Consider the following 12,354-nt stretch of genomic DNA (forward strand, 5'->3'; position numbering starts at 1 on the left):
GGGATATCACCGGTTCAGGGCTGGTGGTTGTAATGGTGCGGGGGATGGGATATCACAGTTCAGGCTGATGGTGGGGTGTAATGGTGCGGGGGATGGGATATCACCAGTTCAGGCTGGTGGTGGGGTGTAATGGTGTGGGGGATGGGGTATCACCGGTTCAGGCTGGTGGTGGGGGTGTAATGGTGTGGGGATGGGGTATCACTGGTTCAGGGCTGGTGGTGGGGGGTGTAATGGTGTGGGGGATGGGGTATCACCGGTTCAGGCTGGTGGTGGGGGGTGTAATGGTGTGGGGGATGGGGGTATTACCGGTTCAGGCTGGTGGTGGGGGTGTAATGGTGTGGGGATGGGGTATCACCGGTTCAGGCTGGTGGTGGGGGTGTAATGGTGTGGGGATGGGGTATCACCGGTTCAGGCTGGTGGAGGGGGTGTAATGGTGTCGGGGGATGGGATATCACCGGTTCAGGCTGGTGGTGGGGGTGTAATGGTGTGGGGGATGGGATATCACCGGTTCAGGCTGGTGGTGGGGGGTGTAATGGTGTGGGGGATGGGATATCACCGGTTCAGGCTGGTGGTGGGGGTGTAATGGTGCGGGGGATGGGGTATCACCGGTCAGGCTGGTGGTGGGGGTGTAATGGTGTGGGGGATGGGGTATCACCGGTTCAGGCTGGTGGTAGGAGTGTAATGGTGTGGGGGATGGGATATCACCGGTTCAGGCTGGTGGTGGGGGGTGTAATGGTGCGGGGGATGGGGTATCACCGGTTCAGGCCTGGTGGTGGGGGTGTAATGGTGCGGGGGATGGGGTATCACCGGTTCAGGCTGGTGGTGGGGGTGTAATGGAGTGGGGGATGGGATATCACCGGGTCAGCTGGTGGTGGGGGTGTAATGGTGTGGGGGATGGGGTATCACCGGTTCAGGCTGGTGGTGGGGGTGTAATGGTGTGGGGGATGGGGTATCACCGGTTCAGGCTGGTGGTGGGGGTGTAATGGTGCGGGGGATGGGGTATCACCGGTTCAGGCTGGTGGTGGGGGTGTAATGGTGTGGGGATGGGATATCACCGGGTCAGGCTGGTGGTGGGGGTGTAATGGTGTGGGGGATGGGGTATCACCGGTTCAGGCTGGTGGTGGGGGTGTAATGGTGCGGGGGATGGGGTATCACCGGTCAGGCTGGTGGTGGGGGTTGTAATGGTGCGGGGATGGGGTATCACCGGTTCAGGCTGGTGGTAGGAGTGTAATGGTGTGGGGGATGGGGTATCACCGGTTCAGGGCTGGTGGGGGGTGTAATGGTGTGGGGGATGGGGTATCACTGGTTCAGGCTGGTGGTGGGGGTGTAATGGTGTGGGGATGGGGTATCACCGGTTCAGGCTGGTGGTGGGGGTGTAATGGTGTGGGGGATGGGATATCACCGGTTCAGGCTGGTGGTGGGGGTGTAATGGTGTGGGGGATGGGGTATCACCGGTTCAGGCTGGTGGTGGGGGTGTAATGGTGTGGGGGATGGGGTAATACCGGTTCAGGCTGGTGGTGGGGGTGTAATGGTGTGGGGGATGGGGTATCACCGGTTCAGGCTGGTGGTGGGGTGTAATGGTGTGGGGGTGGGGTGACCCCATCTTCTGATGGCTCCTCCCAGTAGGGAACACCTCATGTCATGCATAAAGGATCTTTTTACTTCCAGCAGGCCTGGATCTGTGAGAAGGACTGGAGCGGGGGGACAGAGGACCAGAGCGGGGGGACAGAGGACCAGAGCGGGGGGGACAGAGGACCGGAGCGGGGGGGGACAGAGGAACGGAGCGGGGGGGACAGAGGACCGGAGCGGGGGGGGGGACAGAGGAACGGAGCGGGGGGGGGGGGGACAGAGGAACGGAGCGGGGGGGGGGGGGGGACAGAGGAACGGAGCGGGGGGGGGACAGAGGAACGGAGCGGGGGGGGGGGACAGAGGAACGGAGCGGGGGGGGGGACAGAGGAACGGAGCGGGGGGGGGGGACAGAGGAACGGAGCGGGGGGGGGGACAGAGGAACGGAGCGGGGGGGGACAGAGGAACGGAGCGGGGGGGAGACAGAGGAACGGAGCGGGGGGGGACAGAGGAACGGAGCGGGGGGGGACAGAGGACCGGAGCGGGGGGACAGAGGACCGGAGCGGGGGGGGACAGAGGACGGAGCGGGTGGGGGGGACAGGAACGGAGCGGGGGGGGACAGAGGAACGGAGCGGGGGGGGGACAGAGGAACGGAGCGGGGGGGGGGACAGAGGAACGGAGCGGGGGGGGGGACAGAGGAACGAGCGGGGGGGGACAGAGGAACGGAGCGGGGGGGGACAGAGGAACGGAGCGGGGGGGGACAGAGGAACGGAGCGGGGGGGACAGAGGAACGGAGCGGGGGGGACAGAGGAACGGAGCGGGGGGACAGAGGAACGGAGCGGGGACAGAGGAACGGAGCGGGGGGGGACAGAGGAACGGAGCGGGGGGACAGAGGACCGGAGTGGGGGGGACAGAGGAACGGAGCGGGGGACAGAGGACCGGTGGGGGGGGACAGAGGACCGGTGGGGGGGGGGGGACAGAGGACCGGAGCGGGGGGGGACAGAGGACCGGAGCGGGGGGGGACAGAGGACCGGAGCGGGGGGGGACAGAGGACCGGAGCGGGGGGGGGGACAGGAACGGAGCGGGGGGGACAGAGGAACGGAGCGGGGGGGGACAGAGGAACGGAGCGGGGGGGACAGAGGAACGGAGCGGGGGGGGGACAGAGGAACGGAGCGGGGGGGGACAGAGGAACGGAGCGGGGGGGACAGAGGAACGGAGCGGGGGGGGACAGAGGAACGGAGCGGGGGGACAGAGGAACGGAGCGGGGGACAGAGGAACGGAGCGGGGGGGGACAGAGGAACGGAGCGGGGGACAGAGACCGGAGTGGGGGGGACAGAGGAACGGAGCGGGGGGACAGAGGACCGGTGGGGGGGGGGGGGACAGAGGACCCCTCAACACTCAGGACATGATCTGTTTATAGGAAGCTTTATTTCGGTCTGATGAAGTATATATATATATATATAGATGGGGGGGTCATTAATAGATCATCTGTTGGAATGGACTGATCAGTAGCTCCTCCCATTTCTGGCGGGGGAGGTCTAGAAGGTAGAATTATGAAATCCTTTGGCGGAAGCCCCACCCCACCCTGGACAGACCCTCAGAAGATCTATTAGAAAAGTATAGAATTTGAACAATCGAATTTCTCTTTTTAGGTCCAGGAAGGATTTGGGTTTGGCCAACATTTAGGATCTGAACAAGAGACGCCACGTCTACGGCGGAGCTCAAGGTGGGCGCCATACGAAGCTCAGGCAGAGAGCGGTTCTGCCACCCCCATGAAGCCCCCCAGGGTAACTAGTCCGGAGTCCCACATCAGGCCGAGGTCATCTTCAAACCTGCAACTATTAATGGTAAGTGGGTCTAGGGGGAGGGGTTGTACTATCAGGGGGCCACAAGGGACATAACGTGGGGGGCTTCACCGCGGACCGGTTCAGTTTGATTCCGCCGGAGCGCCCCCGGATAAAAGGCCTGAAGAGGAACGCCCCCATATGGGCTCCTCCCAGTGTCGGACATTTTTAAACTTCTATCGCTGCTTTTATAGAGGAGAAAATCGCGGCACCCAACACCTGTACATGACGGAGACGTCTCCTCGGACTCGGAGGAACTTTGTGAACCTCAAAAATCATTGAGATCTTTTTTTTAATGCTAAAAAAGGTTTACAATGGAAATAACGACCCTCCTAGTTTGGTGGATTCATTTAGTAATTCCGGCCTCCCCGGGGGAAATACATTCCCCTATAGTGCTGGCGGCTTCACCATTATGGCTGGACATCAAATGACATCCTTTAGAGCGGGGCTCACGTCCGCGGCCTAGGGGCGCGCAGCGCGGGGTGTGTCCACTAGGACACAGTGCATCACTGATCAGTGTAAAGAGCCAATGATGTAGGCCCTTTACCATGTGATCATCTGTGTCCAATCACAGCTGGTCACATGTAAACAAATGCCGGTTATCGTACTTTCCTTTCCTCTGCGATGTCAGTGTCCGAGGAAAGGAAAGCTGATAACCAGCTTTCCAGTTAAAAGGGACATTTACATGGATAATCAGTGCCCCGATTATCAGTGCCGCCTCATCAGAGCCCATCAGTGCCGCCTCATCAGAGCCCGTAAGTGCCGCCTCATCAGAGCCCGTAAGTGCCGCCTCATCAGAGCCCGTAAGTGCCGCCTCATCGGAGCCCGTAAGTGCAGCCTCATCGGAGCCCGTAAGTGCCGCCTCATTGGAGCCCGTAAGTGCCGCCTCATTGGAGCCCAGTAAGTGCCGCCTCATCAGAGCTCATCAGTGCAGCCTCATCGGAGCTCATCAGTGCCGCCTCATCGGAGCCGTAAGTGCCGCCTCATCGGAGCCCGTAAGTGCCGCCTCATCGGAGCCCGTAAGTGCCGCCTCATCGGAGCCCCGTAAGTGCCCGCTCATCAGAGCTCATCAGTGCAGCCTCATCAGAGCTCATCAGTGCCGCCTCATCAGAGCCCGTAAGTGCCGCCTCATCAGAGCCCGTAAGTGCCGCCTCATCAGAGCCCGTAAGTGCCGCCCTCATCAGAGCCCGTAAGTGCCGCCTCATCAGAGCCCGTAAGTGCCGCCTCATCAGAGCCCGTAAGTGCCGCCTAATCAGAGCCCGTAAGTGCCGCCTCATCGGAGCCCCGTAAGTGCCGCCTCATCGGAGCCCGTAAGTGCCGCCTCATCGGAGCCCGTAAGTGCCGCCTCAATCGGAGCCCGTAAGTGCAGCCTCATCAGAGCCCGTAAGTGCAGCCTCATCAGAGCCGTAAGTGCAGCCTCATCAGAGCCCGTAAGTGCAGCCTCATCAGAGCCCGTAAGTGCAGCCTCATCAGAGCCCGTAAGTGCAGCCTCATCAGAGCCCGTAAGTGCAGCCTCATCAGAGCCCGTAAGTGCAGCCTCATCAGAGCCCGTAAGTGCCGCCTCATCAGACCCCCGTAAGTGCCGCCTCATCAGAGCCCGTAAGTGCCGCCTAATTAGAGCCCGTAAGTGCCGCCTCATCGGGAGCCCGTAAGTGCCGCCTCATCGGAGCCCGTAAGTGCCGCCTCATCGGAGCCCGTAAGTGCCGCCTCATCGGAGCCCGTAAGTGCCGCCTCATCGGAGCCCGTAAGTGCCGCCTCATCGGAGCCCGTAAGTGCCGCCTCATCGGAGCCCGTAAGTGCCGCCTCATCGGAGCCCGTAAGTGCCCCCTCATCGGAGCCCGTAAGTGCAGCCTCATTGGAGCCCGTAAGTGCAGCCTCATTGGAGCCCGTAAGTGCAGCCTCATCGGAGCCCGTAAGTGCCGCCTCATCAGAGCCCGTAAGTGCCGCCTCATCAGAGCCCGTAAGTGCCGCCTCATCAGAGCCCGTAAGTGCAGCCTCATCAGAGCCCGTAAGTGCCGCCTCATCGGAGCCCGTAAGTGCAGCCTCATCAGAGCCCGTAAGTGCAGCCTCATCAGAGCCCGTAAGTGCCGCCTCATCGGAGCCCGTAAGTGCAGCCTCATCAGAGCCCGTAAGTGCAGCCTCATCAGAGCCCGTAAGTGCCGCCTCATCCAGAGCCCGTAAGTGCCGCCTCATCAGAGCCCGTAAGTGCAGCCTCATCAGAGCCCGTAAGTGCAGCCTCATCAGAGCCCGTAAGTGCCGCCTCATCAGAGCCCGTAAGTGCCGCCTCATCAGAGCCCGTAAGTGCCGCCTCATCAGAGCCCGTAAGTGCAGCCTCATCGGAGCCCGTAAGTGCCGCCTCATCGGAGCCCGTAAGTGCAGCCTCATCGGAGCCCGTAAGTGCAGCCTCATCAGAGCCCGTAAGTGCAGCCTCATCAGAGCCCGTAAGTGCAGCCTCATCAGAGCCCGTAAGTGCAGCCTCATCAGAGCCCGTAAGTGCCGCCTCATCGGAGCCCGTAAGTGCAGCCTCATCAGAGCCCGTAAGTGCAGCCTCATCAGAGCCCGTAAGTGCAGCCTCATCAGAGCCCGTAAGTGCAGCCTCATCGGAGCCCGTAAGTGCCGCCTCATCGGAGCCCGTAAGTGCAGCCTCATCAGAGCCCGTAAGTGCCGCCTCATCAGAGCCCGTAAGTGCAGGCCTCATCAGAGCCCGTAAGTGCCGCCTCATCAGAGCCCGTAAGTGCAGCCTCATCAGAGCCCATCAGTTACATGTTTGCACTATTTTATAACAGAAACTAAAGAAAAAAACGTTTTGTTCTAAAGTTTCGATTTTTGTTCATTTGTTTAGTAAAAAAAAAAAAGAAAAAAAAGAGGAAGAAGAAAAAAAAAAGAAGAACGATGGTGATTTAATACCACCAAAAGAAAGTTCTATATGAGGACGGTGTTACACGGCTGTGTGATTGTCAAAGTGCGAGCGCTGACAGATAAAAATTGGCCTCGGCAGGAAGGGGGAGGCGTGTTCCCAAGGGGTTAAATACATGTGACTATAGTGCACTATATATATATATATATTCTGTTACTCCGCTGGGTATATAATGCGCCTCTCTCCGGCTCTCTATTTTACCATCAGAGCTCACAATCTTCTGTCTGTACATCATCTGTAATGTTTATGTAAATTGTACTCTGATGGCTTTTCTGTATATGTTGTTCATCAAGTAATGTTCGCTATACTACACCGTTCCCCCCAACGTGTCCCCCCATCGTGTCCCCCCCATCGTGTCCCCCACCCACCAATGGGTTCCCTGTCCCAAGTTTTTTTTTGTATCTTACAAAAAAAAAAAAATGGGGGGGGGGGGGGGGGGGTGACGACGACGACTTCCTTACCCCTAAACTCTTATGCCACCGCCTTTTACCCTTCTCGCTGGGCTGACCACGACACACATATTCACAACATGGCCGACCATCCGCCGGCGGTCTGTGCAGATCCGCTCCACCACTACTGTGCACTTCCCTGAACCGCCATCTTCACCTGTGACGTCTTCATGAGGACGGCGGTCTCTGCCGGGTGTTTGCAGCCGGCCTCCTGATCACATGCAGGTGTCCCAGGAGATCAAGGTGCAGGCACCAGTAAGGCGGGGGAGGGGGGGGGGGCTCCCTCACCTTAGTAGTTGGGCATTGGTTTTACTGCCCCCCTTAGCTGCCGAGGCAGTGGTTGGGGGTGCACACATGCCACGGCCTGAATGCCTTTAGGTCACCCACCAATGACACGTCCTGCCACAAGAACAGCCATGGCCTCCTGGGATGCTTGATGTGGGTTTCCCCAGGAGGCTGCTGCCAGTAGATGGCATTGTGCCCGAGGCCAGAGTCTAGGAATAGGGAGCAAATCCCTGAAAAGGGTAATAAAAATAATAATAATAATAATAAAAAGAAAAATGTATATAGAAAATCACTTTGTGGTTGTGAGAGAGGAGGGGGCGGGGTGGAATGTGGCCTGGGAGGGCGACGTTCAGCTATATGCAGAGAATCCAACACATTCAGACATTCCAAGGGCAAATAGACTGGAGAGCGCCAAAGAACATAAAAGGGTTTTGGGGAGAAAAGTCGTTTTAACAAAGTTAATAAATCCCATAACACCAATCAGCAGCTCAGACCATATGCCAATCTTCGTTTTAACAGTAGTGAGCGGGGGATGGGGTTCAACATTTCAACGGACAGAATTCAGAATTTTCCTGGAAAGATCCATACAGAGATATCCAATTCTACTAGTCCGCGAGACGGCCAATTCTACTAGACCAGGAGATGGCCAATCAGGGCAGGGACAAGAGGTGGGCAGGAGGGGCGGCTGCCCCTGGCGCAATGGTTTATTGTAGGGGTAGGGGGCACCCTGACCCTAACCCTAAGGGAAAGAGGGGCACAGTTTGGCATCTTTGCCCTGGGTGCTGGATGACCTTGTCCCGGCACTGCAGCCACTTATACTAGTCCGGGAGACGGCCAATCATACTAGTCCGGGAGACGGCCAATCATACTAGTCCGGGAGACGGCCAATCATACTAGTCCGGGAGACGGCCAATCATACTAGTCCGGGAGACGGCCAATCATACTAGTCCGGGAGACGGCCAAATCATACTAGTCCGGGAGACTGCCAATTATACTAGTCCGGGAGACGGCCAATCATACTAGTCCGGGAGACGGCCAATCATACTAGTCCGGGAGACGGCCAATCATACTAGTCCGGGAGACGGCCAATCATACTAGTCCGGGAGACGGCCAATCATACTAGTCCGGGAGACGGCCAATCATACTAGTCCGGGAGACGGCCAATCATACTAGTCCGGGAGACGGCCAATCATACTAGTCCGGGAGACGGCCAATCATACTAGTCCGGGAGACGGCCAATCATACTAGTCCGGGAGACGGCCAATCATACTAGTCCGGGAGACGGCCAATCATACTAGTCCGGGAGACGGCCAATCATACTAGTCCGGGAGACGGCCAATCATACTAGTCCGGGAGACGGCCAATCATACTAGTCCGGGAGACGGCCAATCATACTAGTCCGGGAGACGGCCAGACGGCCAAATCATACTAGTCCGGGAGACGGCCAAATCATACTAGTCCGGGAGACGGCCAATCATACTAGTCCGGGAGACGGCCAATCATACTAGTCCGGGAGACGGCCAATCATACTAGTCCGGGAGACGGCCAGACGGCCAAATCATACTAGTCCGGGAGACGGCCAAATCATACTAGTCCGGGAGACGGCCAAATCATACTAGTCCGGGAGACGGCCAAATCATACTAGTCCGGGAGACGGCCAAATCATACTAGTCCGGGAGACGGCCAATCATACTAGTCCGGGAGACGGCCAATCATACTAGTCCGGGAGACGGCCAATCATACTAGTCCGGGAGACGGCCAATCATACTAGTCCGGGAGACGGCCAATCATACTAGTCCGGGAGACGGCCAATCATACTAGTCCGGGAGACGGCCAATCATACTAGTCCGGGAGACGGCCAGACGGCCAAATCATACTAGTCCGGGAGACGGCCAAATCATACTAGTCCGGGAGACGGCCAATCATACTAGTCCGGGAGACGGCCAGACGGCCAAATCATACTAGTCCGGGAGACGGCCAAATCATACTAGTCCGGGAGACGGCCAATTATACTAGTCCGGGAGACGGCCAATTATACTAGTCCGGGAGACGGCCAATCATACTAGTCCGGGAGACGGCCAATCATACTAGTCCGGGAGACGGCCAATCATACTAGTCCGGGAGACGGCCAATCATACTAGTCCGGGAGACGGCCAATCATACTAGTCCGGGAGACGGCCAGACGGCCAAATCATACTAGTCCGGGAGACGGCCAAATCATACTAGTCCGGGAGACGGCCAAATCATACTAGTCCGGGAGACGGCCAAATCATACTAGTCCGGGAGACGGCCAAATCATACTAGTCCGGGAGACGGCCAATCATACTAGTCCGGGAGACGGCCAATCATACTAGTCCGGGAGACGGCCAATCATACTAGTCCGGGAGACGGCCAATCATACTAGTCCGGGAGACGGCCAATCATACTAGTCCGGGAGACGGCCAATCATACTAGTCCGGGAGACGGCCAATCATACTAGTCCGGGAGACGGCCAGACGGCCAAATCATACTAGTCCGGGAGACGGCCAAATCATACTAGTCCGGGAGACGGCCAATCATACTAGTCCGGGAGACGGCCAGACGGCCAAATCATACTAGTCCGGGAGACGGCCAAATCATACTAGTCCGGGAGACGGCCAATTATACTAGTCCGGGAGACGGCCAATTATACTAGTCCGGGAGACGGCCAATCATACTAGTCCGGGAGACGGCCAATCATACTAGTCCGGGAGACGGCCAATCATACTAGTCCGGGAGACGGCCAATCATACTAGTCCGGGAGACGGCCAATCATACTAGTCCGGGAGACGGCCAATCATACTAGTCCGGGAGACGGCCAATCATACTAGTCCGGGAGACGGCCAATCATACTAGTCCGGCATATTGGAAGTGAGACCTGATTACTGGTAATAGGGGGAGGAATCAAAAGGTAAAATTTGTCATTTTTGGCAATTAATGGTCAGACTGAATAACCACCAAAATCGTTCAAAACTGTCAGAGCAATAGTAAAGTGAAAGGTCCGAGTCTTCAGATACAAAGACAATTGTGATCTTCCAACCTTGTGGTAAGGGTTTGGTGAAGACCCTTTTCTGTTCCACCATGACTGCATCCCCCCCCCCCCCCCCCCCCGTGTACACAGCCAGCTCCATAAAGAAATGGTGTGACCAGTTTGGTGTGGAGGAACTCCAGTGTCCTGCACAGAGCCCTGACCTCATCCCTACTGAACACCCTTGGAATGACTTGGAACGTCAATTGTAAGCCATGCTTTTTGTTTGTTGTCCAAAGTGTGGCACACAAACCAGGTCTTCTCATCCAACTTCAGTACCCAACTTTACTAATGGGCACAAATTGTGGGAAGCATTCCCAGAAAAGTGGAGCAGGGTCCCTAAAGACATGGTGTGAGCAGTTTGGTGTGGAGGAACTTGAGTGTCCTGCACAGAGCCCTGACCTCATCCCTACTGGACACCTTTGCGAGCCAGGTCTTCTCATTCAGCACCTGACCTCACAAAATGTATACAAATTCCCACAGACACCCTCCAAAATCTTCGGGAAAGCCTTTCCAGCAGAATGGAGGAGTTCAAGAACCCAGACGTCAACCTTACTGAACACATTTGATATGAATATGGACCCCCCCCCCAATGCTCTTTTGGCTGAATCCCAACAAATACACTTCAAAAGCGTGTGGGAAGCCTTCCCAGTAGAGAGGAGCCAGCTCCATAAAGACATGATGTGACCAGTTTGGTGTGGAGGAACTCGAGTGTCCTGCACAGAGCCCTGACCTCATCCCTACTGAACACCTTTGGGATGATTTGGAAGGCTGAATGTGAGCCAGATCTTCTCATCCGACATGAGCACCTGACCTCACAAAACGGGCACCAATTTCCAAAGGATCTTGTGGAAAGCCTTCACAGAAGAGTGGAGGGCGTTTTAGCAAAGGTTGGGTGGAGGTTGGGATCAACTCCATCTTGATGCCCATAGTTTTGCAATAGAATCACCAACGAGCTTTTACAGGTAAAATGGTCAGGTGTCCTCAAGACCTTTATGAATGAGCTAAAGCCGTATGGCTACACCCCCCTACAAAAACCTTATAAGCTGAACTCCGGACAATGTTTCTTCTCCCATGCAGTGGGGCTGTGTCCGCACTGCATGTTAACTGCCCGTTTTTGTCTAGGAAAGGAGAGCGGAGATATGCTCATCTAATCCTCCCAGCACAAGACTGGTCCGACTCTACCATGCTCGACTCTACCCATGCTCGACTCTACCCATGCTCGACTCTACCCATGCTCGACTCTACCCATGCTCGACTCTACCCATGCTCGAGGTCTTGAAGATTGGACTGTCCTTGATGTCATCAAGCCCAGAGCAGGCTGAATAGACCAACAGACCAGGAACAGTTCACTGCTGGACATGGGGGGGGGGGGGCGCTGTTTTGTGCTCACCCCTAGACAAAACAAGCAGCTAACTCAGAGTGCGGGCATGGGGGAAAAAAATTGCCCAGAGATGGGCACCGAGCTACAAGTATGGATGTTTTTGTGTAAGCAGAAGTCTTGTAGCAGGTCTTCTGATGTTCAAGTAATTTCCATGAACCTCAATTCCCAAGCAAAGCACATACACGGCTCCATCTGAGCAAACCCTAGGCCCACACCCTCGGGGATCCCCAAGGGGGAAAGGAACGCTTCTGAGAGTTCCAATAAAGGATTAGTAAAGCCTTCCTGCGAATGGGGACTATAGAGAAAAGGCAATAGGGTATCCACACCAAATCCAGCCAGATGCGTTCTTTTTGGTTTTGGAAAGAGTGGGGAGGAGATTTTCCCCTTGCTTCCTGTCCCAGTGACACCCATACAGGAAATTAGGACAGCACAGTGACTTCATGTTTCTGCCTTGCAGTACTGGGGTCCCTGGTTCAAATTCTGATCAGGACACTATCTGCATGGAGTTCGCATGTTCTCCTTGTGCTTATTTCCTCTGGGTAGTCCAGAGTAACCTACAAAAGACATGCTGGTAGGTTAACCGACTCCTGTCTAAATTGGCCCTCGTATGTGTGTTTGTGTGTGTGTGAGACAGGGGGGTCTTCGATCGCAAGCTTTAAGAATTATTAATTCAAATCCTTGCAAAGCCCAAATGAGATTGTTTTTCTTTAGAAAGCATAGCAGTAGCTGTTTGCCTTCAGACTGTCTCTCTTTAACTGAAACACCATACAGCCTTGTCTCAACAGAGCAAACATTTACTTGTTTGTGTAAACCATAGCCTGAGCTACTCCCCCTGCCTCAAAGCACCCCCCCCCCCCAAATGT

The sequence above is a fragment of the Lithobates pipiens genome, unplaced genomic scaffold, assembly GCF_037356315.1.
Source record: "Lithobates pipiens isolate NorthernLeopardFrog02 unplaced genomic scaffold, aLitPip1_a1.2 Scaffold_18, whole genome shotgun sequence".
In the NCBI taxonomy this organism is placed as follows: Eukaryota; Metazoa; Chordata; class Amphibia; order Anura; family Ranidae; genus Lithobates; species Lithobates pipiens.